Genomic DNA, 27,854 nt, shown 5'->3' on the forward strand with positions numbered 1-27,854 from the left:
GCCTTACCTTGGCTAGTCCTTCGGACATTTGCCACTGCCTCTGATGTCTCTATAATGCTTAAATATAGGATATAGTATAGTTTAGTTTGTCTTGTGTATCTAATAGAAAAAATTGGACTCATGAATATATAATTTGTTCCAAAGTTAGACTTCATTACTTTAGATATGTATACCGTTCGACTAGAGCACTGACTTTGTACGTGTCATGGTTGGTTTTGGGTTTTGTTTGTGTTCATGTCTTTTATTTTGTAATTCATACTCTTAGTCATGCTTCCTGTTTGTCATGTGCTTCCCTTGCTCCTCATGTATCTTGCAATCATGTGATCATGTCTTGTGCTTGCTATGTGTCATGTTCTGATTGGTTGTTTTGGTCATGTGTCCTATGTTCTTACTGGTTCCCTTGTCTTATGTGTCACGTTTTGATTGGTTCATTTTTTAATTGTGTTCAGGTGTTTCTTGTTTGGTGATTAGTCTTGTGTGTCTGTGTATACATAGCCCTCATGTTTTATTGGTCTCTTGTCTAGTATTGGGCAAGGCATTTATTTTGTATATGTTCACGTTGGGATTTTTGATAAATTGCACTTTGGTTGTTCAAACTTGCCTACAGTGGACATGTTACAGTAGTTTTACCGAACGTGTTTCCTTGTCTTTATTTCCTATTGTATAAGCTTCTTATACTTTATACATACTTTTATAATGGCTATTATTGTTCATTAAAACTGACATTTAACAAAAAGAGAAAGGGTTGTGCTTTGTCGTATTTCATTTTATTATACTGTACATATACACCAAAGATAAGCAGAGCCTATATGCACATTGCCTGAACCACATTAACATGTTACTGTATATTTTAAAAATGAAAATGAAAAGAGGCAGTGGTGTTTTATACCATAATTCTTTTTATTGTTAATATGTGAAGATAAACGTAGTAGCCAATGTGAGGTGAGTAATGTTAGCAAGTGCGCTGCTGTTCCATTTGCTGAATTATCGGACTTTCGTCCTCCCGTTCTCGTGAGTTTGTACTCTTGAGTCGAACTACCAAGGAAGCAGGTCCGAAATTTGTGTACTTGATATTGAGAAACGTCACTTGTCTCTGTTTCCATTTATTCCTGAAATTACCACACTTATTATTCACAGCCTGCTGCATTTGGAGTGAGGACATTTTCCAGTGTTATTTTAACTAAATGTATTTCCCCTCACTAATTCCTCACAGATGCCGCAGTAGGCGGTGCTCAGAACAATGATTCATTTTGAAAATTGCTCATCTTACACCTTGAGCCTAAAAACCTGTTGGGCAGCATTTTTTTTATTGTGTTATTCTTTCAGCCCCTATGAAAATCTGTAAATGAGTAAAAAATGAAACAAAAATTTTAAAATAAGAAATACATTTATGATTGTAATTTAAAGTCACATTCTATGTTTTACAGGCACATTGTGCGTCAAAATTACGACAATTGTGACTTTATTTCTCATCATTTTGACTCACAACACATTTGCAATGCAACTTTATTTCTCATAATATCAACTCATCATTACATGATAGTCATCATTACATAATGACATAATTGCAATAATGAGATATAAAGTCACAATTATTAAGTGTAGCGTCAGTTCTGGCAGGTCACGTTAGTCAAGCTCGCATCAGCTGACTCTCAGCTGATCCACGTCTGCCCATAGGAATACGACGCCTATCACTGTATACATACATAAGCTCCTTCAGTATTATCAGCAGCTATCGCGTTTCTCAGGAGCTAAATACCCTCCTCCATCCCCAGCTCCTCCTCTCTCCCAGTCAGGATTTGGCATTCAGATTGCCCTTTAAATCAGAATAAATTCTCGAATTATGCTGTGCTTTCAAATCTTAAATTAATTATATCTGCAATACATTCATGTTGGTTCTGTTCTGTTTACCCTAAGTGGGGTTATTTCTGCTCTCCCTGCTCTTATCCATGCTAGCCTGCATTGGATCTCCTGGGAGTTCTTGCACAGAACAGAACCATACCGCCAATCCTAACTGTATGCTAATTGTCAATCGTATTTGACGATAGTGGTCATGACAGAAATGACAAATAGAGTCAAAATTACAAGTAGTTATATGGTTAGATATGAAGTAACATTGCCATACAAAGTTGCTGTTGTTGTAATAAATAAATTCACAATTATGAGATAAAAAGTCAGAATCAGGAGTAGTAAAGTTAACGAAAAAGTAAGCGAAAAATTATGAGGAATAAAGGTGAAAATATACAGTAAATAGTTTTATTGTGAGTCATATTATGATTTAAAGTCACATTTTGAGACACAGTTGCTGTTGTGAGATATAAAGTCAATTGTAAGATTTAAAGTCAGAATTCAAAGGAAAAGTTTCTCAATTGTGAGGTGATAAAAGCATTTAAAATAAATACAATCGCAATTATGAGAAATTAATTCTAAGTTGCAAGTTTCTTTCTCATAATTTATATTTTATTTTGCATAGTTGACTTGCAATAAACTTGGGAATGCAAGAATGTAATTCAGTTACCTTTCTTATTTTTTTTTTACTCAGAGGTGGAAACAAGCTTCCATAAATATCAGCACCAAACCAGCATTGACTAAAATGAATGGAATGGAAATTCATGCTGGCATAAAGCTGGTGTTTTCAGCAGAACGCACAAAAATGGTTTTCCTTCATATGTGTGCTGCCATTTCTGCCTGGGCCCAAAACGTGAATTATTCCATGCCCACAACAAAATCCAATTTCCTGGTATACAGTTGGTCGGGAGGTTCCGGTTTGGTGCGTTGTGGTACAGCCAAGACCGCATGTAACATTGTAAGGATTATTCTCAGGTACAGAGAGAGAGGGAGAGAGAAAAGGATCAAGGGAGAGAACAAGCCAGTGTCCTAGTAGCCTCATTCTCCCTACTAGTAGAGCATGTCCCAACTGTTGTCAATTTATCAATGTAACGTGCACTAGTGGGCACAGTTTGAGCCTCCATTAGGGCAGGTGCCTCCATCCATCTTCGCCTCACTCTCTTACTCTACCTTGTCAGGGGAAACTAAATGGGGCTTTTGAAGAAATGTAAACAACCCTCAGTGGACGATCATTGCGTCCAGCCCTCAGCAGATGGGAGAAGTTCCGTTTGGTTGTGTCAGACTGCTGATGAAAGGATCTTTGGAGCCTACGCATGTCTTTTGTCCTGTCAAACCATTTTACTTGGTGGGAATGTTGTCATTTGTTTGCTACTTTGTATTTATATTTGAAGTATATAATGACTTCTCTGATTTGCTTTGAAAGCTTTGTGAGGATCCAAGTTGCTTTTCCTGTGGTGTCTTCATACATGTAGTTGTGACATGCGCATTAGATGTCACTTTGTGACATCCAGCTGCGCATTTACTGTGCAGTTACTGAATGAGCTGTGCATTTACTGCTGTGCATTTACTGAATGAGCACTGTGCCACTGTTCGTCCGACTGTATTTTATTTAATTTTTTATTCTAAACTGTTTTAATTATTTTAATTGATTGCACTTTGAATTACCATTGTGTATGAAATGTGCTATATAAATAAACTTGCCTTCCCTTGCCTTTGTCCTCAGATGTTAAGACTGTTTGCAGGAGGGCATTACAGTGTTCAAGGAAGACTGAATCTACATTTCACATAGGCATGTGGAAAAATCTTGTCCTTTTATTCCTTATTATAAAGTTTCTTCTGAAGAATTTTACCCTTGGGCTTCTCTCTGCTACACTCAAAGCTGTGCAGTCAGGGGTAAATATAACACGCTTTTAATTAAAACAGATAGAAATTAAACTAGGGTGAGGTAGATTCATTCAAATCTCTTGGATGACAATGATTAGACTCGTCACCAATGCTGGACATCGTCAGGAAAATGAACCACACGTTTTGTTTTTATTTCGCTCTCCAAATTGACCCTTGTAGCAATGATGGGGGCCGCGATGAAGGAAATGGATGGCTGTTTCCACAATCCAGCACGGTCCAGCTCGCTAACTGCATGTGCGTCAACAGCCTGGAGAGAGAAAGTTGAGCTAATGATGATTTGAAGATCATCTCACACAAATCAAACCAACTGAAGGCGTCCTCTCTGCCATGTCACTGAGCATGTCCTGGTTATTTCTATTTTTATATCATTCAGGCCTGGTTTATATGTTTTTGTCATCTTGTATTGGGTTCAGAGAAGGTTTCAGTTAACAATTCAGTTTCAGTCTCGATTCTGATTTAATTCTGATTCCAACCCCAGGCTTGCATTCAGATCTGCCTCGAATCAACTTACAGAACCAAGTTCCCACACTATTATTTTTTTTCCTTTTCAATAATCTGTTTCACTCGAAAGTACATCACAATAAGGAAGGAATGATCAGTTGCTACTTCCAGTACATTGCAACTTTAATGGTTATACATTAATTATTCTTTTAGTAATTGTAAAGAATAAATATTTAAAAGAAAAACTATTTTCATTGCCAAGTGTGAGGTAATTTCATTAATAAACACATTCTTTTAAATTGTGTGCTTAAACTATTTAATGACTTTTCATATCCCTCTCCATGGCCATACATGCCATCCAATAATTGGATAATTAAATATATTTCCACAATTTATGTTTAGTATTGTTGTTTAATATGTAATTAAATATATTTTAAATAACTTTTTTTATATTACTGACAAACTATAATCATATGCATATTTAACAACAAGTCTTTAACTACACTGATTTAACCCTCTCAGTTGTTTTTAAGCTGCACTTGTTTGAGTCATTAAAATAACTCATGAGAGTCATTCATCATTGGGAGTTGGCCCTGTCCCAAATGGCACACTTCATGTGCACTTGTGGACTTACAATGGATGGCGTGTGTGTTCGTCCTTCAAGTCCACAAGACCGTAGGGTGTCCCATAGCTATTTTGAGTTTTAGAATGGTGTTCGCAAGCTCCCCCTTTACTGCCGATATGTGAACCTTTGCTGAGCCCGCACTGAAGTGAGCTCCACAGCCAGGGCTGTCCTTATCAATTGCAAATGGACAGAAAGGGACCCCAGGGGGGCCCTGCTTCCACTACCTCATACTGGGCCCCGCCTCATGCTTGGGATACAAGTAGTAAAAGTGGCATTACGTCACAAAAGCGTCACAAAAAGTCACACTCGGATCCTCCTCAAGACAGCAGGTGTTCTCGGCCCGATTGCAAACGAACTCTGGGGCGGTTTGATTGAGGTATGAAAGCAATCTGACCCAACGGACCAATGAACCAATTGGTATTATAATTCATAACGGGAAATAGCAGTAGGGTCTGATTCTGTGAGCGAGCACATTAGTTATCACAGTTGAAAACCAAAAGAGGCACCTCTTCATTTTTAAAATGTTGAATAATGAATTGCACTTCTCTGTGCGAGAATGCTGTCCCGATGAAGCCTTGATTCCTGCTGTATCTGCATTATAACATTCATATAGTATTTCCGTCTCTTGAAACAGTAAACCTCTAGACAGCACTGGGAGATCCAGAGAGAGCACGTTTGAATTTGCTGCAGTATTAATATATACGAATGTAGTATATCATTTAAATCGAGAATTACGGCTACATGCGTATAGTGTTTGCATGTGTCGCGACAGTTACAAATAAAGTCACAATAAGCTCATGGAGCGAAATTATCAATCATCTTGATAGATGATGCAGAGGAAACTCTGACCAATAAAAGGACAGTTGTACTCTCATGTGACTTGCATAAACCCATTTGGTAACACTTTATTTTGATGGTCCCTTTTGTACATTTATTGACTACAAGTATCTTTGCAACAACATGTCAACTAACTCTCATTAAAGTAAACTGTCTGCTTAATATCTGCTCTTTATTGTGGTGGTTCCCCAACATACATTCTACTGACAATAAGTAACTTTGCAACTACATGTCAACTTATTCTAACCCTAACCCTACCAGTCGACTAATACTCTACTAACACTCTAATAAGAGTTATGTAGGTGCAATGCTACTTATAGGGAACAGAATGTGTTAAAGGCACCATCAAAATAAAGTGAAACCACACATTTTGGTACGTTTTGAAATGTTGCCTTGTGAAAGCTAACCAAACTAAGAAGAAAATGCAACATTATATCAATTTAAGTCCGTGTTTCGGAACAAAACAAGCAATCTATAGGTGTGAAAATGCACTAAGAGTTATTCGTACTATAATTGGATATATACATATATTAATATTCAAAAATAGAACAAATAATATGGCTCAGGAATCGGACTACAAAGTTGGCGCTGCAAAGCCATTGGCGCTACACAAGTAGTGCAGGAAGGTCTGTCACAAGTATTTTATGTTGTTCTGTCTGAACTGTTAACGGGTTCTCAACCCTATTAAATTAATAGGGAGTGAAATGATTTTAACTTTGTTTGCTTAACTATTTTAATGCCCTATTCTTGTTCTTCCCAATCTTGCATCGGGGAAGCTCTGACAGTTAAGATTGTTTCAGCTTTATAGCCTAAGAACTTTCTGTGAGATTGAAATCTAATTATTCAGAACAAGGCCATCGACTAATGAATTTATCAAGGTTCTGAAAGTAAGTTTATGTCTGTCTCCTGATATTCATGTACGTGTTCTCTGTAGTCATCAGCTTTCATTGAATAGGAGGACTGTAGCAGCCATGCAAATCACTGCAGTTTAATGCCCGTTTATCTTCAATAAGTTTCATGAAGTTTCTTCATGTTGGAGTTTGATTGATTAAAAGAGATTTTGATAAGCATACAGGTATATCTGCATGGGCAAACAGGAACGACGCACTTGCTGCTTCGCTGGGCAATGATGTGCAGTGATTGATGCATCCTACACGCTGTAATTGGCAACAGGTGCAATTACAATAGTCATTTAAAAGATTCGGCTGTTATTTTCGCTGTTTTGCAAACAGGGCACGCCAATAATGACATAATGAATTAATGACATTAACCTCTCCAAACTGCTATGCCTGTCAAACAGCTAATTTCACAAGTTCTTGTTTGCCTGGTGACGCTTATTCACGGAGATGTTTTTAGCAAAGGTTTGGAAGTTTTAACTGTCAATTTATTGATGAATCTGTGAAGTAAGGCTGCCCATACTGCTCATTTGCATAGCAGAACACACTCTGCTATACTGGGGTAATGATTCGGATGACACAAGACTTTGAGGTTACATAGACAATATAATGAAGATTATGTCATACCTTCTAATCATCTTAATGCTCCATGTCTTTTTTCCCCCTGAATATTCATTATTTCAATATCCTCTTGCTTAATAATTCATGAGACCCAAATGCAAGTCAATTAGGTACTGCTGATTATGACATTGATAATAGCGCTTTTATTGGATAATTTATGGAAATATGAAAGGTAAGGTGGGTCAGGGATTATGACGATATTTTTCGCTCGACTGATCCGTTTAACCTGAGTTCACTTTACAAAGCCTTTAAAAAGTGAGTCACAACTCATTTGAACTTCATTAAAAAAAAAAACTGGTAAACCGCTCCAGCTTTGGGTGGTGAGGTGTCCTATTTGAGATATAGCTACATGAATATAGGTAACAGTTTGTGGTCGGTAAGATATTTTAAATATCTCTCATCCTCACCAAGGCTTTATTTGATCAAAACAGTAAAAACTAATTTTGTGGAATATTACTGCTCAAAATCAATTTCTTATGTTGACAACAGTGGTGCTTAATTTTTGTGCAAACGTGATTTTTTTTTTTTTTACTCTGATGAATATAAAGGTTTAAACAACCATATTTATTTTAAATAGAAATATTTTGTAACCGTGTCCTTACTGTTACTTTTGACCAATTGCATCATTGCTGAATAAAAGTATTTATTCATTTAAAAAGAAAACAAAATCTTACTGACCACAAACTTTCAACAGTGTATTTTATCGTCTGACCTAGGAACAGAAGGCATACTTCATTTTACTCTACGTCAGATGATCCAAAAAAAAGATCATGTACTGCATTTCGGGAGTTTCTGACGTTAATGCGCCAGTATTCGCCCGTCTACAGCGAAAACAAAGCTTTCTCTTAAGAGAACGGATGTTGCTTTAGCCAGCGTTCCTTTTCAGCACAGCGCTTTGAGATAAACTACATAAAGCTTGATGCACTCTAATGTGCGTATTTTGTAAATTAGCCTAATTTGGTCAAGCCCTGAAAAAAGGAAAGACTTGAAAGCTGTCATACTCATTTTAATCCAGATACATTTTATCTTCTCATTTAAATAATTTGCTCTGAAGTGAACTTGATTCAATATGAAAGTAATTACTATCTATTATATTCAAACAAGATGTTGTAAACCTTTGGTCATGTTAATCAAATCTTCTTTTATTCCAAATTAAGATTCTAGTTTTCTCGCTGTTCCCTCCTTTTCACATTTGATGCTTATTATCTAATTTTCTTTTTCAGGCCTTGATTACACTTTGCCTGAAAATGGACAGTAATTACTGCCCCACTACAAAAGGTCTCCGGCAGAAAGAGGCCGAAATCATTTTTATTCAAGGAACAACAAAGCAGGCAAATGAATCTCTTTCTACCGTGTCTCGTTTCTGTGCTCCCAACACACATCTATCCTCTGGATTAAACCCTTGTACCCTTTCCCTTCCGCCGTGAATCATACATGCTCTATTCAGAGACACAATACGCACAACAAGCATAAAACAGAATTCAGAGGAGGCCTCGTGCTTTGAACAGGTTGGCCTGGAGCTCTGTTGCCGGAGTCACTTTGATGTGGATCTTAGCTCATGAAAGACGGGTCCACTCTGGCCTGCAGGTACTTGCTGATATTTACACATTTTAATCGCACGCTCGCCTGCTCCGGCAGGTGCGTGTCAAGCGCAAACCGCCCCGTTTAGTTGATCATTTCCAGGATGAGGAGTCTCCTAACTCGCTGCGACAGAACGGTGTGAAACGATTTTTTGCTCCAAAAAGGAGATTTCATTATCGCCGCGACACACCCTTCTCCCCCTCAGGTGCGCGTTTGTGCGAGCTCGAAAAAGACGAGCTGTAGGGGCTTTGTCGGGGGAAATCTGAAACGGTTTGTTGGTTTAATGCTTTATTAAAGCCAAAGATGGCAGAACCTGATTACCATCAGCTTTAGAGAAGCAAAAGGTTAATGATGCCTTTTTTCTGATATAGTGAGAGTATAAGGTGGGACAGGAAGGGGAGGTAGAGAGCATCTATTTGCTACTGATAAGATTGTTGCTCACCTCGTACCACACCCAAAGCAACCTGAAGTGGTTTATTTTCCTCTGTCATTGGTAACGTCGAGCAGGTGAGGGACTACTTTTCTCTGATGTATGAAATGGACACTTGTTTATGTCAGATGAAACTGGCTCCTTCTCTGAATTACTCGGATAAATCAAAAAGACAACAGAGGATTACGAAACAGGAACATCTGTTGTTTGATCTTTGAATGAAGCTCTGTTAAGGCTTTTCCTCACCTAAGAACAGTCCAACTTGAATCCATGTATATTATTGTAATGCAAATTTTAACTTAACGAACTTGAAATGCCCCCATGAAACTCTATGTGGTTCTTGGGTCAATCCATGAATTTTAAAAGGTATAGTTCACCCAAAAATGAAAATTCTGTCATCATTTACTCACTCTCAGGTTGTTCCAAACCTATGAATTTATTTCTTCTGCTGGACACAAAAGAAGATATTTTGAAGAATGTGGGTAACCAAACAGTTCATGGGCCCCATTGACTTCCATAGTATAAAAAAAATAAATAAAAAAAACTGTTCAACTTATCAACTGTTTATTGACTGTCATTCTTCAAAATATCTTCGTTTGTGTTTAGCAGAAGAATTTAATACGTGTTTGGAACAACTTGGGGGTCTTCTGTCTGCATATACATTAAACTGATAAAAAAATTACTGTTAAGACTTACGTCTCATTTGTTAAAGGGGTCATATAATGCCATTTTTGTACAAGCTAATATGATTCTTTAGAGTCTAAATTAAAACTTTGTATTATACTTTAATTAAAAATTCTCATTAGTATTGTAAGAAAACACTTATTTTACTCGGTCAAAAACAGCTCTGTATTCAGCACGCCGTTTCAGTGCATATGACTTTAAATGATAATGAGCTTTGCTCACCCCGCCTCTCTGTTCTGTGTACACCGTTTGTAACACAATAACCATAACGTGCTGTTCAGTATAAACGTGGGATTATGAATTATATTGAGAACGTCGTACATAGAAAACATGCCGTAATGTACCCTAAGTGTAAACCTTAGACGCATTCATTGTGAAGCATGCATCTAGCGATTTGCAAAGATTAATATAAATATTAAAGGTTAATAAAACGTTACACTCACTTCAGTTGTTCTAGAGGTCCAGCAGGAACACGAATAGTTGGTACCGGTCCAGGAGCAGCTTCTTAGCAAAACCAGCACTGACCCTCCTCGTTTATAAGATTCGCGCAAATATGAAAGCATTGACGTTGCTCGTGGGGAATATTCCCTTCGAAAACAAACTCAGCCACTGCGTCTTCAGCGGTTCGGATTTAGGAACATTAAAATGACTGCTGTGTTCGTTATTACACCCAAGAACAGAACACCACAATCGCTTAGACGCCATTCTGCTCATAGACAGTGCTCCAGCATATCAACAATTACTGCGCCGGTCCGCGCAGACTATGATTGACAGCTGGCTCACGAGCGAGGGCGGGTCTGTGTTGAAACGCGGCTGTCATTCAACAATCGTGGGTGGGGCGTGCGAGCTTGTGACGTCACAGGCTCGAACGGCTCGATTTGAGGCAGGGGAAAACATATAAGGAGATTAAAACAAAAACACTGGATGGATTTTTATCATTTCATGATGTTTGTGTACAGGCACTTTCAACACACATTTCAGTACAATCAACTTGTAAAAGTGCATGTACCATTATATGACCCCTTTAACATTATTTAAAGTATTAACTAACATGAACTAACCCTGATCTACTGTATACATTTGTAACTGTATTTGTTCATCTTTGTTAATGTTAGTTAATACAAATACAGCTGCTCATTGATTGTTCATGTTAGTTCACAGTGCATTAACTAATGTTAACAAACACAACTACTTTTTAATAATGTATTACTAAATGTTGAAATTAACATTAACAAAGATTATAAATGCTGTAGAAGTGCAGTTCATTATTAGTTAATATTAACCTTATTGTAAAGTGTTACCAATATTTTTTTTACTATAATTTAACTTTCTTTTCATCAAAGAATACTGAAACAAAGTAACTTTTCTGCTTGTTATGTAGCTTTAAATCTTATGATGTATGCAATGATGTAATGCGCAAAAGTGAAATGCATTGACAATCGAAAGGGCTTAGTTGAAGTTGTGTTTGAAATGCAAAAGGAGAACAACCATAGCTGCTGTTTTCAAATACGATGCGATTTGACTGGTAAAGAAAGTAAATGTTAATGAAAATAAAGTTTTATTGTGTTCAGATATAACTGACAATGTCACAAAGTCTGGTTCCAATGACAAAAAGTATATTTTATAGTGCATTCTTTACAGAAATCTGGTCAAGAATGAACTGAAGACTAAAAAATAAATTAAAACAAATGCTCATGCTGGCTATATTTATTACAACCTCCTGAAATATCTCTCCATATTATACAACAGCAAGTTGAAGGTGTGCTGAAGCTTCTGAAACATATTAAACACACTAGGCAGTCAGCATGCTGCGAGCACATGCTGCTGCTATAATCTACCAAGAATTTGTTTTGGTCATATTACATTGTGTATTTACTCATTTTGTCTGGCTGCATTGTGAAATATGTAGACACGTTCGCATTATACCAAGCACTATTTAATTTATGGCCATAGTAGACGACACACCACAGTGTGGCCTCACCTGACTATCATATTAACTCCAGCCACACTTTCCCAGTTTGAGTCATATTACAGTCGGAAGGAGGGAAGAGACGAATAGGGTATCAGGCTAGAAACACCGAGCATATTACTCTCTTATCCCTCACCCTCTGAATACAAAGGCTTTACCTCATGTGCTATCGCAAAGAAAACAGCTTAGCAGCGGGGCATTTGTTTTCCATTCAGCTAGAGGCACTTTGTCTTTCCAATCGTTACCTGTCTTGGAATCAGTTCCTCCATTAAAGCCGGACTAAAGAGGGGAGGTGCTGTCTGGGGCTAAATTGCAATTAGCGGTCCGGCGAGTGAGTCTGCCACCGGTTAACTTGGGATATTGGAGTGCAAGGGCCCAGTAATCAGCCTTCGGTCATGTAGAACAATGCATAAAATTAAATTGACATTAATGAATAATTGTGTAATGAAAATGGAGGAGGCGAGCTAATTGCATGTTACAGTGAGTGTAATGCCCAGATAACCTTGTGTCTAATGCTATTCTTCGGGGCCGAGAGCCGGAGCTGCTCGCCAGGGCCTCTCTCGGTGGGAAGTCATTAGAGCACAGGCGAGGAGATAATGCCGCGGAAAGAGAGAGAGTGAGAGCGAGAGAGAGAGAGAGAGAGACCGGGCGAAAGTGGAGTGGCAACAATCGACGAGTATCTTCGCTTGTGCGTGCATGTTCTGAGTGGGCTTGACTGAAGTCATTTGTATACGGTCTGAGTGGAATTAAAGGTCAGCGAGTGGAGCTAAGCACTGGTGGGGCCTGTTAGCACGGATGAAGAAAGTTCAGCACTTCATGAGAGGGTGAACTGTATCTAGCAGAACTACACTAACGGGTGAACTGTAGCTAGCAGAACTACACTAACGCTAGTGTTACTTAACTACAGACTAGAGTTCTGCACGGATTATGTATTTTTGTAGGCTAAAACCTAGAAATGATTTGATTTTTTTTTATGGGTTTTTGCTGAAATGCCTGAAATACACAAGCTCAAGATATTTACAAGTTTTATTCTATGACATAAAATATATCAGTAACACCTTTTTTAAAGCTTTTACTTGTCTTTAAAAAGGTGGATGTAAACTATTAATTAAGTGGCTAAATGGGATTACAGAGGCTGTTGAGGACATTAAACGTCATCACGCAGAACAGGTAAACTTACTAGTCACTCTCTTGGAGCCTATTCTAACTCAAACTTTCAGGGAAAATGTTTTTAATCTTTTGGGTTTTTTAATCAATACTGAAAGAGTTATCGGAAACTTAATTGTGGTGATGTTGCAGTCATGCGATGATGGTCGGTGTAGTTTATAGTCTAATGACTGCCTCTGAAAGTCTGCCCTATGAGGCAATAATTCTGAGGCAGCTTAACGGTTGAATGATCTGCAACAAAATAGTGAGAGCTTTAGTGATAACTATGCAAATATTTAATTACTAAAATACAAATGTATCGCTAAAAATTACATCAAAACTGGAAAAAAGTTGGTCAAAATGTACAATTACACTCAAACTGACAACCAACAGCAATTTGTTTGAGCTCAACTGTCACGGAATGGAACGCATAGGATTCTGGGATATCAAAGGCTGCCAAGGATACATCTAATGGCGCTTTTCCACTACACAGTACCAGCTCGCCTCGGCTCGACTCGACTCGCCTTTGTTTGGTTTTCCACTGTGTAAAAGTTGTACCTGTACCTGCTTTCGGGTACTTTTTTTCGTACCACCTCCGGCGAGGTTCTAAGCGAGCTAAGGCGAGCTAAGCCGATACTAAAATGTGACGTGAAAACAATGCCGACTGCTGATTGGTCACAGAGAATCTGCGTCATCATTGCACGTGCCAGATGGAGTATCCAGAATAACCCCGCCATTTTTAAATAGTTTGGCCAGAGATAGTTACTAAACTTACTACTATTATTATGGCAACTCGGAAGAATACGCCGTGGTCAAACGAGGAGGTGCAGACATTCCTTTGTTTGGTTGCCGAAGAGAGGATCCAGCGAGAGCTTGATGGGGCAACGAGGAACGAAAGGCGTCGCTATGACGACCGGGTACTATTTGTGGCAGTACTTTCTGCAATGGAAAACGGAGCGAAAAGCGAGCCGAGTCGAGGCGAGCCAAGGCGAGTCGAGTCGAGTCGAGCTGGTACTGGTAATGGAAAAGCGCCATAAGCTGCCAAAAATCGATCCGGTATCTCAATAGACAGGATGTGGCACGGTCATTGGATTCGGACGTGCTTTGTTGCCTTTCTACCTACGTATTATGACAGCGGAGGCAGCATTTTTTAGCTTTAAAAAAAAAAAAAAAATAATTTACCTATGCCAATTGTATTTAGGCTTCAAACTTTCTTAAGATTATCATGGTGAGCAAAACATGTAAGAATCAAAAACGTTTGTTGGTCACAGAGCTTATTTTCTCCAATAATCCAAAAGCCAATGAAAAAAAATCCTATTGGATTTTTGCGAGGGAACCAGGTTGATGGTAACTTCCGGATTGGCTTACAAAAATATGTCACTGCTGCTCTCTCTAGGGGTGTGAAGTGAAGCCAACATCTGTTGCAATGACAAAATTATTTGTATTCAGATAAAACCGATGTAGGCAGGGGTTAAACCGAGCTGATTTTAAATATAATTATGTTCTTTTCATAGTTAACATACACTCTAAAAATGTTGGGTCGTTTCAAAATTTATTGTAATGTTTTTATTTTTTATTATTATTTTATTTAATAGTTTTATTTTTTATTAAATATTAAAATTAACAAATTTTAACAAATTGTCCAGTAAGAACCAATACAACACAGAACAAAGGCATCTCCAATCCCTCATTCTTCACTATTTATTTCATACATGTAACATAGCATAGTTATTTTTATATAGGGTTGAAGTGAAGTATATATATATATATATATATATATATGCACGTGCTTTTATATATAAACATATATAACACTACATTCAGCTGAGAAATTACTTGCATCACTTCAATCCTAATTCATTTATACTAAACAAGTTCTATCATCAAGATCTGACTGCATATTTACAGTAAATATGAAATATAACCTGCTTCTCAGCAGTGAACATTACACATCTCAACAGATGATTCAAGTGCATGGCTCTTCTATCGCACAGAGCATTTAACTCAAGTGCCATCCACTTAAAGTTACATGGGCTCGAATTACATGTAGAGGTTATTCAGCCCTGTTGATATTTCAAATCAATTACTCGCTCTGTCAGTTAGTCCATTACTCATATTATAAGGGCTGTCACAGCATGTGTGAGCTTTTGAGTGTGAGGATGAATATACAAACTTTCTAAACCGTTGTGGGGCAACAGTGATTTCCCATGAGTCTTTGTTAATTGAAAAAAAAATGAGAACGAGAAGTTCAGCTGTAATTGTTCACAGACACTTTAGGGATAAAAGATGGCATGGACCAGAGTTTTTTGCAGCACAGATTGTCAGTCATTTGTGCAGGAATCTAAAGAAACATCTTAATTAGCTTTTACATTAAGCATACATTAGCTTTGTATGGTAACAAGTAATGGCCAAAACATTTAGAAGTATTTCAGAGGTTGCTTCTGATTGGTCACTCACACTGAACAAATATTTTTATATCCAGCTTATTTTTAAAGCAAGAGCAGGTGCGGCCATTTGCAACTTGAATGTGTGAGGCTTCCGTTGTCATTCGCTTCCAGTTAGTCTAGCTATACAAAAGCAGTCTGTTATGCTGCCTGATATTGCAAAGTTGTATTTGTTATCATATTGTTTTCATTTATTGTGATCAGAAACACATTGTTTTTGAGCGCAAATAGTTTTACCGTTTACTTCACTTTATTATTCTTCTAGTCATTTACCTTGTGGCTAATCAATCAGAAGTCGCACACATTGACAGAAAATAGCTTACCCATTGTACCAAGACGTCATATGACTGACGCTTTTGACCATACGTCAACATCCGACGTTTTAGGGTACCCTTTAACGTCAGTTAGATGACGCTATCTAATCCTAACCCTACCCCAGACCTAAACCTACCCGCGTCATCTAACTGACGCTAAAGGTAAAGCGTCAGTTAGATGACGCCCTAGGATCGTCATCTAACTGACGTTAAAGGGTACCCTAAAACGTCGGATGTTGACGTATGGTCAAAAGCGTCAGTCATTTGACGTCTTGGGATGAGACTGTGTTAGTACTGTTGTTCTATTGCACCGCATATGTAAAGCGAAACATAGCTTGACCACTTCCTGAGGTGCTATAAGTTCGAATTGCTTTTGTGTCATACTTTTTTTGGTTTTGCACGTCTAAAAGCCAGTGTAGTTAGTATCTGTCTTGACTTCCTACTTCCTGCTGGAGGGCTGTCTTTTTGAATGCAGCATGCTCCGTTTCATCTTCCCCCATTAATGTGCTCTTGATCTAGCTAAACAAAGGGCTTAACAGCCAGGACGATGCGGCTAATGCACTGCACGGGGTCAGTGTGACCATTACAGAGGGATGGTGACCACCAATGACTGAAAAGAGGAGGCTCATCTGAGAGACAGTTCAGTGTGGTAGGGGCTGGTTCCCCTCACATTAACGAGAATGTATTAGTTTTGTGGAAGGTAACGTTTGCTCATTAGCGTTGGCTGTAGGTGAAACACTAGGCCTGTCCTTGGAGTAATTAGGCAGACAAATGAATTATGCTAAGGCTTTTTCACACCTGCTCTGACTGCAAAGCAGTGTTTTCTTTTCAGTCCGCAACATTAAGTGCAGCAAAAGCCTGTCACAGGCCTAAATCAACACTGCCCATAGTCTCTCTTTTTTTTTTTACTTTTTTTTTTTTTACTTTTTTTTTTTTTTTTACATTTTAAAAAGAACTGCTTCATGTTTTAAAATGCCACCATTTCTTTCTGCAGTGGAAAAATCGCTCTCTGGTGATCCATATTGTTTGTTTGCATTTCAAGATCTCATGAAATTGCTTGACGAGCACACTTTTCTTTCTTATGCTGATGCTGATTTTTATTTTTAAAATCATAATCCAATAGGGAAAATAGAAGAAAATGAATTTACAGTAACATGTTAAAATAACAACAGTTAATGCATTATCATATTAGTTTATGTAGAAAATAACACTAAACATACATTTTGTAAAAGTATTCATTGTTCATGGTACCTAATGCATTAACTGATGTTATTAAATTGAACTATATTGTAAAATGTTACCAAGATTTAAAATGTGTATATCTGCTAAAAGTGTAGCTTCAAAACGTTTAGCCATAAAACGTGATTTTACGGGACTCTTTAAAAGTGAGAGTTGTACACACTCCTTGTGTGATGCAAATCCAACAGGCTCGTAACCTATTGTGTAATTCAGATGGGAACTGAAAGATTTAACTCTGTCCCGCTGGTCTGGTTTAAGTTGTAAGCTTCAGCTGTTATGCGCTCATCATATAAGGCTTGATAAAATTGGTGGGCTGCTCTGAGAGAGAGGATTACAGCGACTGTAGGAGGGAAGATGGAAGCACTATTTTGATAGGAGTCATGGTGCAGCCGCTTTGACATTTGGCCTGAATGATTTGAGGAAATAAATTTGGGCAGAAACGATATGGGGATTGAGATAAGGTTAGGATTTCTATTAGAACTTTGAATCAAACTTGATCATATGAGCAAAGTCACTGGCCTGAACACTTTATTAGCATTTGAAGTAGGAAAGGAAAAACACTCTCCTGTGGGTGGCACAAAATGACATCCGACAACAAAAAAGAAAGCTGACGACAAGATACGAATGCTCAAAATGCCAAAATTCCACCTCCAAATCTCCTCTGCCTTGCTCCTTGTCCAGTCAAACTTCTGTCTGATGTTCCTTCATTGGGTAGCGCTGGGTTATCTGACAGATACATCATAGAGCCGCGCAGAGGTGTGTGGACCGACTGCCTGCTGCTTCCCTTGTTGTTTTTAATGGGGTCTTCACAGCAGGCAGCCACAGAACCATTTGTGTTTCACCAGTCCCCTTTACTTCCCTTTATCCCACCCCCTCTCTCCCTCAAGAATCCTCTTTGGCATTCCCATTCTTTGCCTCTATCTTTACTTGGCACTTCAGTTCACGGTCTGGTTTTTCAGACAGGCATCTTTGAATTCTTCTTCAACAGTAGAATGTAATATCAAACTCATTCCTTTAAAGACACTACAAAATCTACATTTTGTGGCTTTTAGTCCATGTGTGTTAGCTTTGAGGCAAATCTGTATGTTAGCATTCTCATAAATGCTGACTAAATTAAATTTCAGTGGATGTATGTATTCTAAATTTGCAGAGTCTCTCATAAATATTGGCAACGTATGTTCCACTACACTAAGAACAAAAACGGATCATGTCTTGGCCGAAAATCAACTTTACTGAAGTTAAAATAGCTTTTCTTCAATTCTAAAAACACAATGCATATTTCAAAATATGGCTAAAACGCCTGCAAAAAAGTGTTATGGAAAATTAACACGGTAGCTACATTGGGCTGTATTTTTTACAGACTTGTCTTGGTGTACACAGAAATTTTTTGTCCAATCAAATGGTCTCGACAATGATAATGTCCCTCCCCTAATACTACCTGCAACTAAGACTTTTTTTTATTTTTTAGCTTTTAAAGAGATAAAGACCCCCGTGACGAGTGTAGTTTTCTTTTCTGTTAAAATGTTTCATAATTTGGCCAGCACATATCAACATATCATGTATTTATTTTAGGATTTATGTCTTAAAATAAAAATACAAAATGGATTTGCACATCCAAATACTAGAATTCGGCTCAGGCGCAGAAAAAAGATATATATATATTGAGAAAATAACATGTTAATGGCATATATATATATATATATATATATATATATATATATATATATATATATATGCCATTATATAGAATTGAGAAAATTAACGTTATTTTCTCAATTACTAACCCCAACACCTGTCTGAACTTTCCTTCTGTCCTTCTTTCTGTTCATCTGCTTTATTTGAACATGCTTCAGTAGAGGTCTGGAATGTTCTGGATGCTGGTGTGTGGAAAAGCTTCTCTGTTTATGGGGTGGAAAATGTTACTCATGAAGATGGTAACCTCACACCTCACTCAAACATCTAGAGATATTTCCTCGTTTACTCATTTTGTGTGGTCAGTACAGATTTTGAGAAGGAATTCTGCTGCCTTACCAACCAAGAAACAAACTTGCTGTGAATTTAGGAAAATTTAACCAATTCTAACTGAATGAATAGACATATAAAAAAGAAAAAAACTGGGCACCACAGGGTTGTGTGTTGTCACCACTCTTATATACTGTACCAATGAGCTACAAATTAATACATCGGGTCTGTTTAAGTATGCTTATGATATGGTTCTGGTGCAACTTTGTTCTAATAATCAAGTAATTAGTGAGCAAACCTATTTTAAAAATGTGGTTGTTCTTGAAGACTGGTGCAAACTGAGTGCCTTGCACATAAATTAAGGAAAACGTGTTTAAGGAAACTAAAATTATATGATCAGGTAGTTGAGATGGTGTAAAGTTTGATATATTTGGCAACTTAACTGGATACAAGGTTTAGTTTTTGTGAGAATGTACACAATATCAATTCAAAGGATGTTTCTTGTGGGTAAACTGAAGAGTTTCGATGTTAGTCAATCCGTTTTGGGAATGGAATACAAATGTCATGTTGAGAGTATTTTATTGTTTAATATTACAGCCTGGTATGGTAACTTAGGAGTGATGAATAAGAATAAGTTGCAGAGGATAATGGGAATGGCAGAAAAAAAAAGGATCCCAGCAAACACAGCATGATAAACTGTATTTCCTGGCAATACACAGAAGAGCAACAAGGGTTGTATCTGACTCCACACGTGCACTTTACTCAAAATTTGTAATGCTTCCATCTGGAAGAAGGTTTAATGTCCCAAAATATCTTAGACATATGTATAAACATTCCTTTATACAATTAGAATATTATATGAAGGGTAAGCAACTCCTTGTGAATATAACTTTCATATTGATATAATATGTATGTGCAATGCTTGTGATTTGTGTATGTGTATAATTTTGTTTTTTATGAGACGCCAAAGGAGAATTTACAATATTGGACAATAGTCAGATCAATCAATAAAGCAATCAAGCAATCAAAGTGCATTATAAATAAATTGTATTATTATTATAAGTTTGCAGTCTGTCCTTCAGAAATCATTCTGATATGCTGATGTGGTGCTTAGTTAACATTTTATTTTTATTATCAATGTTAAAAACAGTGCTGCTTAATATTTTTGTGGAATCAATGATAGAATGCTTAAAAGAACATTTATTTAAAGCTGCAGTCTGTAGTTTTCCCTCTTTGTCGCCATCTCTGTTCGAAATCTGCAATTGCAGTTATTCACAGAATTATCAACTTTACGTGGGTTGTGCCTCGGCACAGCACAGCGCGGATGAATCCAATGTTTTGAGGAGAATGTGCGGCTGTCAGTCACCGTGCCGGTGTGGATACTGTCATTCGGAATCACAGATTATTCTTTTTGGAAATATGGCCAACATAAGAATTTTCACCGGAAAATGTCATCTGAACAAGTAACATCCACTTTTGTTCTGACCAACTAAGGGAAAAAAAGCATTGCACAAAATCGTGCTGATTAAATCTAACAATCGCTTATCACGTCAAACTATACTTTGTTCTCAAATTGTTAATGTTAACAACATCCGCATTGCGTGATTACATTTAATGTGTATAAGGGCTACCTGTAGTTCAGTTTCCATTTCTGTGCTGTCTAATTTCGAATTGTCATACCAACAAATTAATGTTCCTTAGAACTAGTTCTCTTTGAAATACATACACACTTATCTGTAGTCAGATGCATATTTAAAACTGGAATCTAATTTTTACCTTTCAAAAGCCCTTCCGATATTTATCCTTGTTTTCGCATGGGCCCGGTTGCAGTCTCTTTTTTTTCTGTAGCCACTCCGAAGTCTGAAGTCTTTTGCATTTTATAACGGGTGAATATCCAGTTGTCACTGGTGATTGTCGTTTGAACCTTTCTGGATCCGCCATCAAATTGATAAGTTTAATTATATCAAGTGCTGTGAGAAAAGGCTATAAATCTCTACCTCCAACATCCTCACACGCAATATAGCCTACTAGCCGGGACATCTTCTTTATGTGTACAGATGTGACGTAATGACGTAAAGACATGCTCGAATTTCCTGCTGAAAATCCACCAGTACCACTGGAATTAAAAACATTATTACAAGCTTACCGCTTTGAATCGAGCTAAAGCAAGTAGATAGTTCTAAACACTGGCTGGTTATGTACTTGCTCAAAAATGTATTTTGGATCATTTTTAACCCAAAAAAGTTATGGACTGCAACTTTAAACAATATAATATAATGTTACATAATGTAATATAAACCAACACAGTCTCATCCCAAGAAGTCATATAACTGACGTCTTGGGACGTCTTTTGACCATACGTCAATATCCGCCTTTTTAGGGTACCCTTAAACGTCGGTTTATGACGATCCTGGGACGTCATACAACTGACGCTTTACCTTTAACGTCAGTTAAGTGACGGGGTAGGTTTAGGGGTAGGTTTAGGTCTGGGGTAGAGTTAGGATCCGATAACGTCATCTAACCGACGTTTAAGGGTACCCTAAAAAGGCGGATATTGACGTATGGTCAAAAGACGTCCCAAGACGTCAGTTATATGACGTCTTGGGATGAGACTGCGCTGTATAAACTGTCAATTTTGATCAATTTAATGTCTCATGCTGAATAAAAATATCCTTCCCCCAAATTCCAGTAGCACCTCATTGCAGTACACGAGATCCAGGGGGCGGAGTTGGATCCAGATCTAAGGGGTGGAGATGGGTAGGATTAGGGGTGGGGTTAGGGATCAGGGGGTGCAGATGGGTAGGAATTAGGGGTGGGGTTAGGGATCAGGGGGTGCAGATGGGTAGGAATTAGGGGTGGGGTTAGGGATCACGGGGTGGAGATGGGTAGGATTAGGGGTGGGGTTAGGGATCACGGGGTGGAGATGGGTAGGATTAGGGGTGGGGTTAGGGATCAGGGGGTGCAGATGGGTAGGAATTAGGGGTGGGGTTAGGGATCAAGGGGTGCAGATGGGTAGGAATTAGGGGTGGGGTTAGGGATCAGGGGGCGGAGATGGGTAGGTTTAGGTATATGTAAGGTGGGAGGAGTTGGATCTGGATCCAACTCCTCCCCCTGGATTTCGTGTTCTGCAGTGAGGACCATCTCCCAAATTCTGAATAATAGTGCCCTTAAAATTGTTTGGTTCATGAGAGGATAATAATATAATAATAAAAAACAGAAGAAATAATAATATAAGATTTGTTTTAGGGATCCATTCATATGAAGAACTGTTTTAAACTGGTTTAAATATAACCGAAATTTGCATATTTGCTAATATAGCAAGAAAAAGTTTAGAAACAGATCTGGGGCAAGCTAAAAAGAGTGCCCACATGAAGAAAAAAAAACACATTTTCATTGTTACAGTATTTTATATGTATTTTAATTGAGGGACCCTGAAAATCAATAATGTATGTAGTTACGTCCATGCAAATAAAGGTTGTTTCATGAGCTTTTAGTCATTGCACTTTTTTTTAACCTAAAAACAAGGTATTTTGTTTGAAGTAATTTTAAAACTGCAGATGTGCACATGAAAGTGATGAGAACGAGGAAAAAAAATATATAAAAGGCAAGCCCCAAGGTGTTCATAAGCTTTGGTGAAAACTTTGCAGAGTTCCTGTGCATATTGACGCTTGAGGGTATGCAGGCTTACCTGTCTAAAAAGAGCATTAGTGAATAATTTGAATGCATTTTTCATTTCACACGGTGTGCTGAACAAACAGGAATCTGTGATTAACAGTTTTAATTAGGATTTTAACGTGACGAATTCCGACAGCCTCGCAACATGCCTTAGCAGAATAAATCATGAGCCAGAGTTTGTCAAGCTGCCACTGCTAATGGCCGAGGACTCTCAAAGCGTGACAAGCTAAGACCTGTCAGGACATACCTGCCCCCCCTCCCTCCATCTCTTTCTCTCTCCTTTTCTCATTCACCCATATTTCACATTTATCTTTTATTCTCTTCGATTCCTCAAGTTTCTCTAGCTCTCCTCCCCACCTCCCTCTCCTTTTCTCCTTCATCCATCCTGCTGCTCAGCATACATATGTTGAGGCATATGGCTCGTTGTATTGGTTCCGCCTGCTCTCTCCAACGCTCACCATTCGCCGTCTCTGCCAAGGTGTGGCCAGTGCAGATAGCGGATGCGAGCGCTATAAATCTCAACACGGACACAAAGTAAGACAGAAAAGAACCGAACAAATGCAGCGAAATGAAACCAAAAAGATCGGAACGATTGATTCTCAAAGTGAGATTTACTCTTTTGTCAAGTCAAGTCACCTTTAAAGTATTTCTCTAGCGCTTTATACAATACAGATCGTTTCAAAGCAGATTCACATTAATACAAATAACCAATGATGCAAACATAATCAAATATGAGACAAATTCTGTAAAGCAGCTCTAAAAAAAAACCAATACTGTCATTGTCACGAGTCAGTTCAGCGTTGGTTCAGTTCAGTTCAATGACTGTGAAAAGTTCAGTAAAAATAAATTCAGTTTCAGCCGTGAAGCAACTCTACAGAAGACAGTAGTTATTCAGCTCGAGTCAAATGTTGATTCAATCCAGTTAAACAGCAGTGTCGATGTTGCAAAATTCGTCAACTAAAACAAATTTGATTCAGTTATGAAGCAACTCTATAGTTTTATCATTTTGTTAGCTCATTTTATGCATGTTCATTCATTAGATTGTTGGTTCTGAAGAGCATGGAGGAGTTTGCTTACAGGGGGGGGGAAAAAAGTGTTTTTGAGTGAGTCACAGGGTGTTTAAATAAATCAGATGCCCATTGTGTGTGGTCATGATTTGCACTGGTATTTTTGTGCTTTCAGCACAACACTCTGCCCTGACATGGCAGAGCGAGAACTATGAAGTGGTCAGGGTGGTTTTTCCCTCAAGAGAAATGGAGAAATAAAGGGATTTTATCTGGAATGCTTTCTTTCTGTCTGTCTGTCTTTTTTCTCCTGTTCCCCCTCTCTCTCTTGCCTTCTCTCCTCAAATAATGCTTTGGTGGCTTGCAGTGTTGACAAATATAAAAAGAAGGCCGCAGTGCCTCTTCAAGTTAGAATAAATAAGTTTGACATTTTGAATGGCTTGGGGAGAGTAAACAAGTTCTACAAAGGCTCAGGCTTTGGGACGGCGCTCTATTTGATGTTCCTGCCTTTCACGCGCGTTCCCAGCCCTCCGCCTGCCGTTGATTAATTTTAGCAAAGGCAGATCTAATGAAGTGTTGTTCTGATAGTTGTCATATTCGTTTCTCCTTGTCAGGAAATTTCAGCGATGGTAAAACAAGTCAGCCTTTACAAAGCAGTATGTTATCACAGGCTAAAGACTGCGCTGCTCACTTCTCCCAAACAGATGGGCTTGAATGCATGAGAAAGCTTACTGCAAAAGCACTTCTGTAGGTAAATGTATATCGTCTTCGGTTGTGGAGATATACGTCCCCGTTTGCCTGTACTTAGACAACATCTGGTTCGTGGGACTGGTAAATACGCTGCTTGCGTCCATTTCATCTGAGATCAAACTTAACAATGATATCATTGATATTGTAACTACAATTGGTCATTCATCGAGGTCCAGTAAGTTTTAGCATGCACTTTTGAGTGCCAATTGCTGCTGCCTTACTGGAAAAAAGTAGCCGGGTCATTAGTTGGAATCTGGGGATCAGTTTTCTGTTACACTAGAAGCGACCAAATTACCTTGCCATTTTGTCAGAAGGTACGATAATGTTGTGTGCTAATGAATATGTGGACCTCTGAAAACACACAATTTTTTTACTGAGGAGGATTTTTTTTTTTTCAGAACGTTAAAAGACATTTTTCTAGCTCATTTAATGAAGCTCCTCTCATTGCAAGAATAGGCTATTTAAATCCGCAAAATCTCAAGGACATTCCTCAACCACTTCAATGCAGAGATGTTTTCAGACTGCATCTTCAGAAACTGATTAAAACGTGTGTGTGTGTGTGTACCGGGTTGGTGTACGGAAGTAATGATCATGAGTTTCTGTGTTTAAAAAGACGTCATATGTTATGACTAGACTGGCTAACTGCATTTGTCTTTTTTCCTGAAGTTTATCTAATTAGTAAAATGAAGACAAAGCCTTGGACATTTTATCTTTCGACATTTACGTCTACATGATAGCAATGAAACATAATAATGAATCATACACACGTTTAATGCTTGCTTGAGATCTTTTGAGCAACGCCTTTTGTATGGATATCAATTAACAAAAACAAATTAAAAGGAAATTTATACACACAATAACTTGAATACTTCTTTTTAATTAAAATATTTTTTTTTAGAAAATAAAGGCAAAAATGTCAGGATGATTCAACTGTCTTGATATCACAATGAAGATAAAAGTCTCATAAAAAAGTGTATTGGATAAAAATAATATTTGTCAATAAAACTATCGTTTTTACATGGCATTTTTAGAGTCATTACACTGAAATTGTTCTTGAAAATGACAGAAAACTTTTCTAAGAGTCCAAAGAGTGCATTTCTAAGAATGTGGCATATGTGCTTTAAAGTAGATTTTAAAGGATTTTTCCTTTTCTTTATCGTGGGCATTCTTATTTGTCATTGACCATGGAGCTGCAATGAGGAGTTGTAGAAGAGTGCGCAATCATTTGTAATGAGTCCATTGAGAACGATCGCTCCTGGATTCCTCTGAACCAGGCTGAAGAACTGCTTTTCTTCTTCATGATTAGTTGAGTAAATGGGTTTATTAAGCTTGCAATTGTGCTGATATTTTGAGTTGAACATATCCACTCAATGTGAGGGCTTGCTCTCGAGTTTATGGAAATGACACAACATCTCAGGCCACTTTTCGCATTGACCTGTTGGTTTGAGAAGTGCTACCCCACCCACTTCTTTTTATCCTGTCATTCTAGTGCATGAATGCAAAAACATGCCATTTGCCTGTGTGAAGAGCAAAGGGCCCTTCACTATGTGAAATAAGGACGAGCTTGAACTATATTTCATCAAAAAATGGTAATTAATTTGTTGAGTGGTACTTTCAAGGCCGTGGGGGACGGATGCCTGTTCTGCCCTAAAGCTTGCATGAACATTTAAGACACACCCAACAATAGAACCGTTAAAAGGTTCACTCAGTATTTACATTCTTCATGTGGGCGTTGACAGTTTAACTGGTTTGACGAAATTCAAAGGCTGAAATTAATTTTAGATTTTTTTTATCAATATTCCAAGTCAATATTCTGCATTTTATCTTATAATCAATATTGCTGCACGGTGTACTCACAAAAGTAGCCGTTCTAAATTTAATCATTTTACATTTTCGAGATGAGAACTACCGCTTTAGTTTTCATTTTGGGAAAGAGAGAGAAAAAAAAAACTCCCCATGGCTTCTTTTGACAGAATTAATCAACCTGCATACAGCTTTTGAGGTGAGCAATGATTTTGCTGATTGAAACACCTTCAAGTCAACCGGAAAAGCCACTAATGACCAACAACCTGAGCTAAATTAAACGGGGGAATGTTGGATTAAAATTTTGATGATATGCATCATAAGCATTGTAATTATAGATCTTGGTTCATTCCTCCATTATTAATTGTCCAAAGCGTAGTGATTCATTGTGGTGTTCGAAAATGATTATTAATTTTCTGGATGATTATACTTATGGAAGACTAAATGCAGGGCTCTAGTTTGAAGAGAATGTGTTAAAAGAGAGAGAGAACAGAAGAGGCAGCCTCATATCCTCGTATCCCTGAGGACAAAACAGTTCATTTTTACTTTAATCAACACATACTTAAAAGAGTTGATTACGCTCGCTGACAGTCTTTAGGGAAATTTGTGCTAAACATTATTTGCTTTGTTATTTATTAATGTGATCACTGATCTGTGTAGTTTGTGGTGAAGAATACGCTCTGTTTAGAGTGATAAATATTATTATTGTTAGGGGTTCTTGAGCATTGCTGAAAATACAAATGTTTTTTACAGTAGGTTGAAACTTTCACTCTAAACTACACTGTGATTATTATATGGCAACACTTTACAATAAGGTTCCATTTGTTAATATTAGTTAACTACATTAGTTAACATGAATTATCAAATACAAATAATATACTACTAATATATTTCTTAAATTAAAATTTGTATCTGTTAATAGTATGTAATGGACCTTAGCAAACATTTACTAATGTTTAGCAGTTATATCTTCATTAATAAGTGAAAGTGACATATGTGAAGGCCAAGTATGGTAACCCATACTCAGAATATGTCCTCTGCATTTAACCCTTATTTAAAGTTAGTGCACACACATTAGGAGTAGTGAACACACACACTGCAAACCATGGACACACACACCCAGAGCAGTGGGCAGCTATTCAATGCGGCGCCTGGGGAGCGATTGGGGGTTAGGTGCCTTGCTCAAGGGCACCTCAGTCATTTCCTTCTGGTAATGAGAATCAAACCTTCAACCTTCAGGTTACCAGTCTGACTCTCTAACCATTAGGCCACGACTGCCCCCGCAGGATGAAATTATTTTGTGTGCACTGCAATTTGACGTAGGTGTCCATAGGTGTGAATGGCTGGCTAGTCCAGTTGAACTGTTATCTGAAATCGCCCAGTTTAATAATTATTGTGTCCTAACATCAGCAAAACATATGCTGAGTGGTTAACAAAGAGTTTTTACATAGTGGTCTTTAAGATATAGCAGCAAAGACTGTTTAATATTAAAGGTCAGAGAGACCAATTTATATTTACCTGACATTGGCAGTTCATGATCAGGTAAATATAAATTGCAACTGTTTGTGGCAAGAAACCATGACTAACATTACAAGGGAATTTTTTTTAATTAAATAGTACAATTATATGATATGACCCTTTTTATGAAATGCAAGAATGACTTTTTAGATCATGGCTCCA

The 27,854-nt window shown here is 37.8% G+C and overlaps 1 long non-coding RNA gene across 1 annotated transcript in view; it reads right to left on the minus strand.

Annotated features, from left to right (window-relative positions):
- Positions 1-20,968, minus strand: part of LOC130081264 (uncharacterized) — a 73,193-nt gene extending 52,225 nt beyond the window's left edge. The window contains exons 1-2 of the long non-coding RNA XR_008806710.1: positions 20,719-20,968; positions 3,840-4,000 (exon numbers count right to left, since the gene is read on the minus strand). This is a non-coding gene — a long non-coding RNA (uncharacterized LOC130081264). The remainder of the gene's footprint in view (positions 1-3,839; positions 4,001-20,718) is intronic.
- Between the last annotated feature and the right edge of the window lie 6,886 nt (positions 20,969-27,854).

The sequence above is a fragment of the Rhinichthys klamathensis genome, unplaced genomic scaffold, assembly GCF_029890125.1.
Source record: "Rhinichthys klamathensis goyatoka isolate OS25496 unplaced genomic scaffold, OSU_Roscu_1.1 h1tg000036l_1, whole genome shotgun sequence".
NCBI classification, from domain to species: domain Eukaryota; kingdom Metazoa; phylum Chordata; class Actinopteri; order Cypriniformes; family Leuciscidae; genus Rhinichthys; species Rhinichthys klamathensis.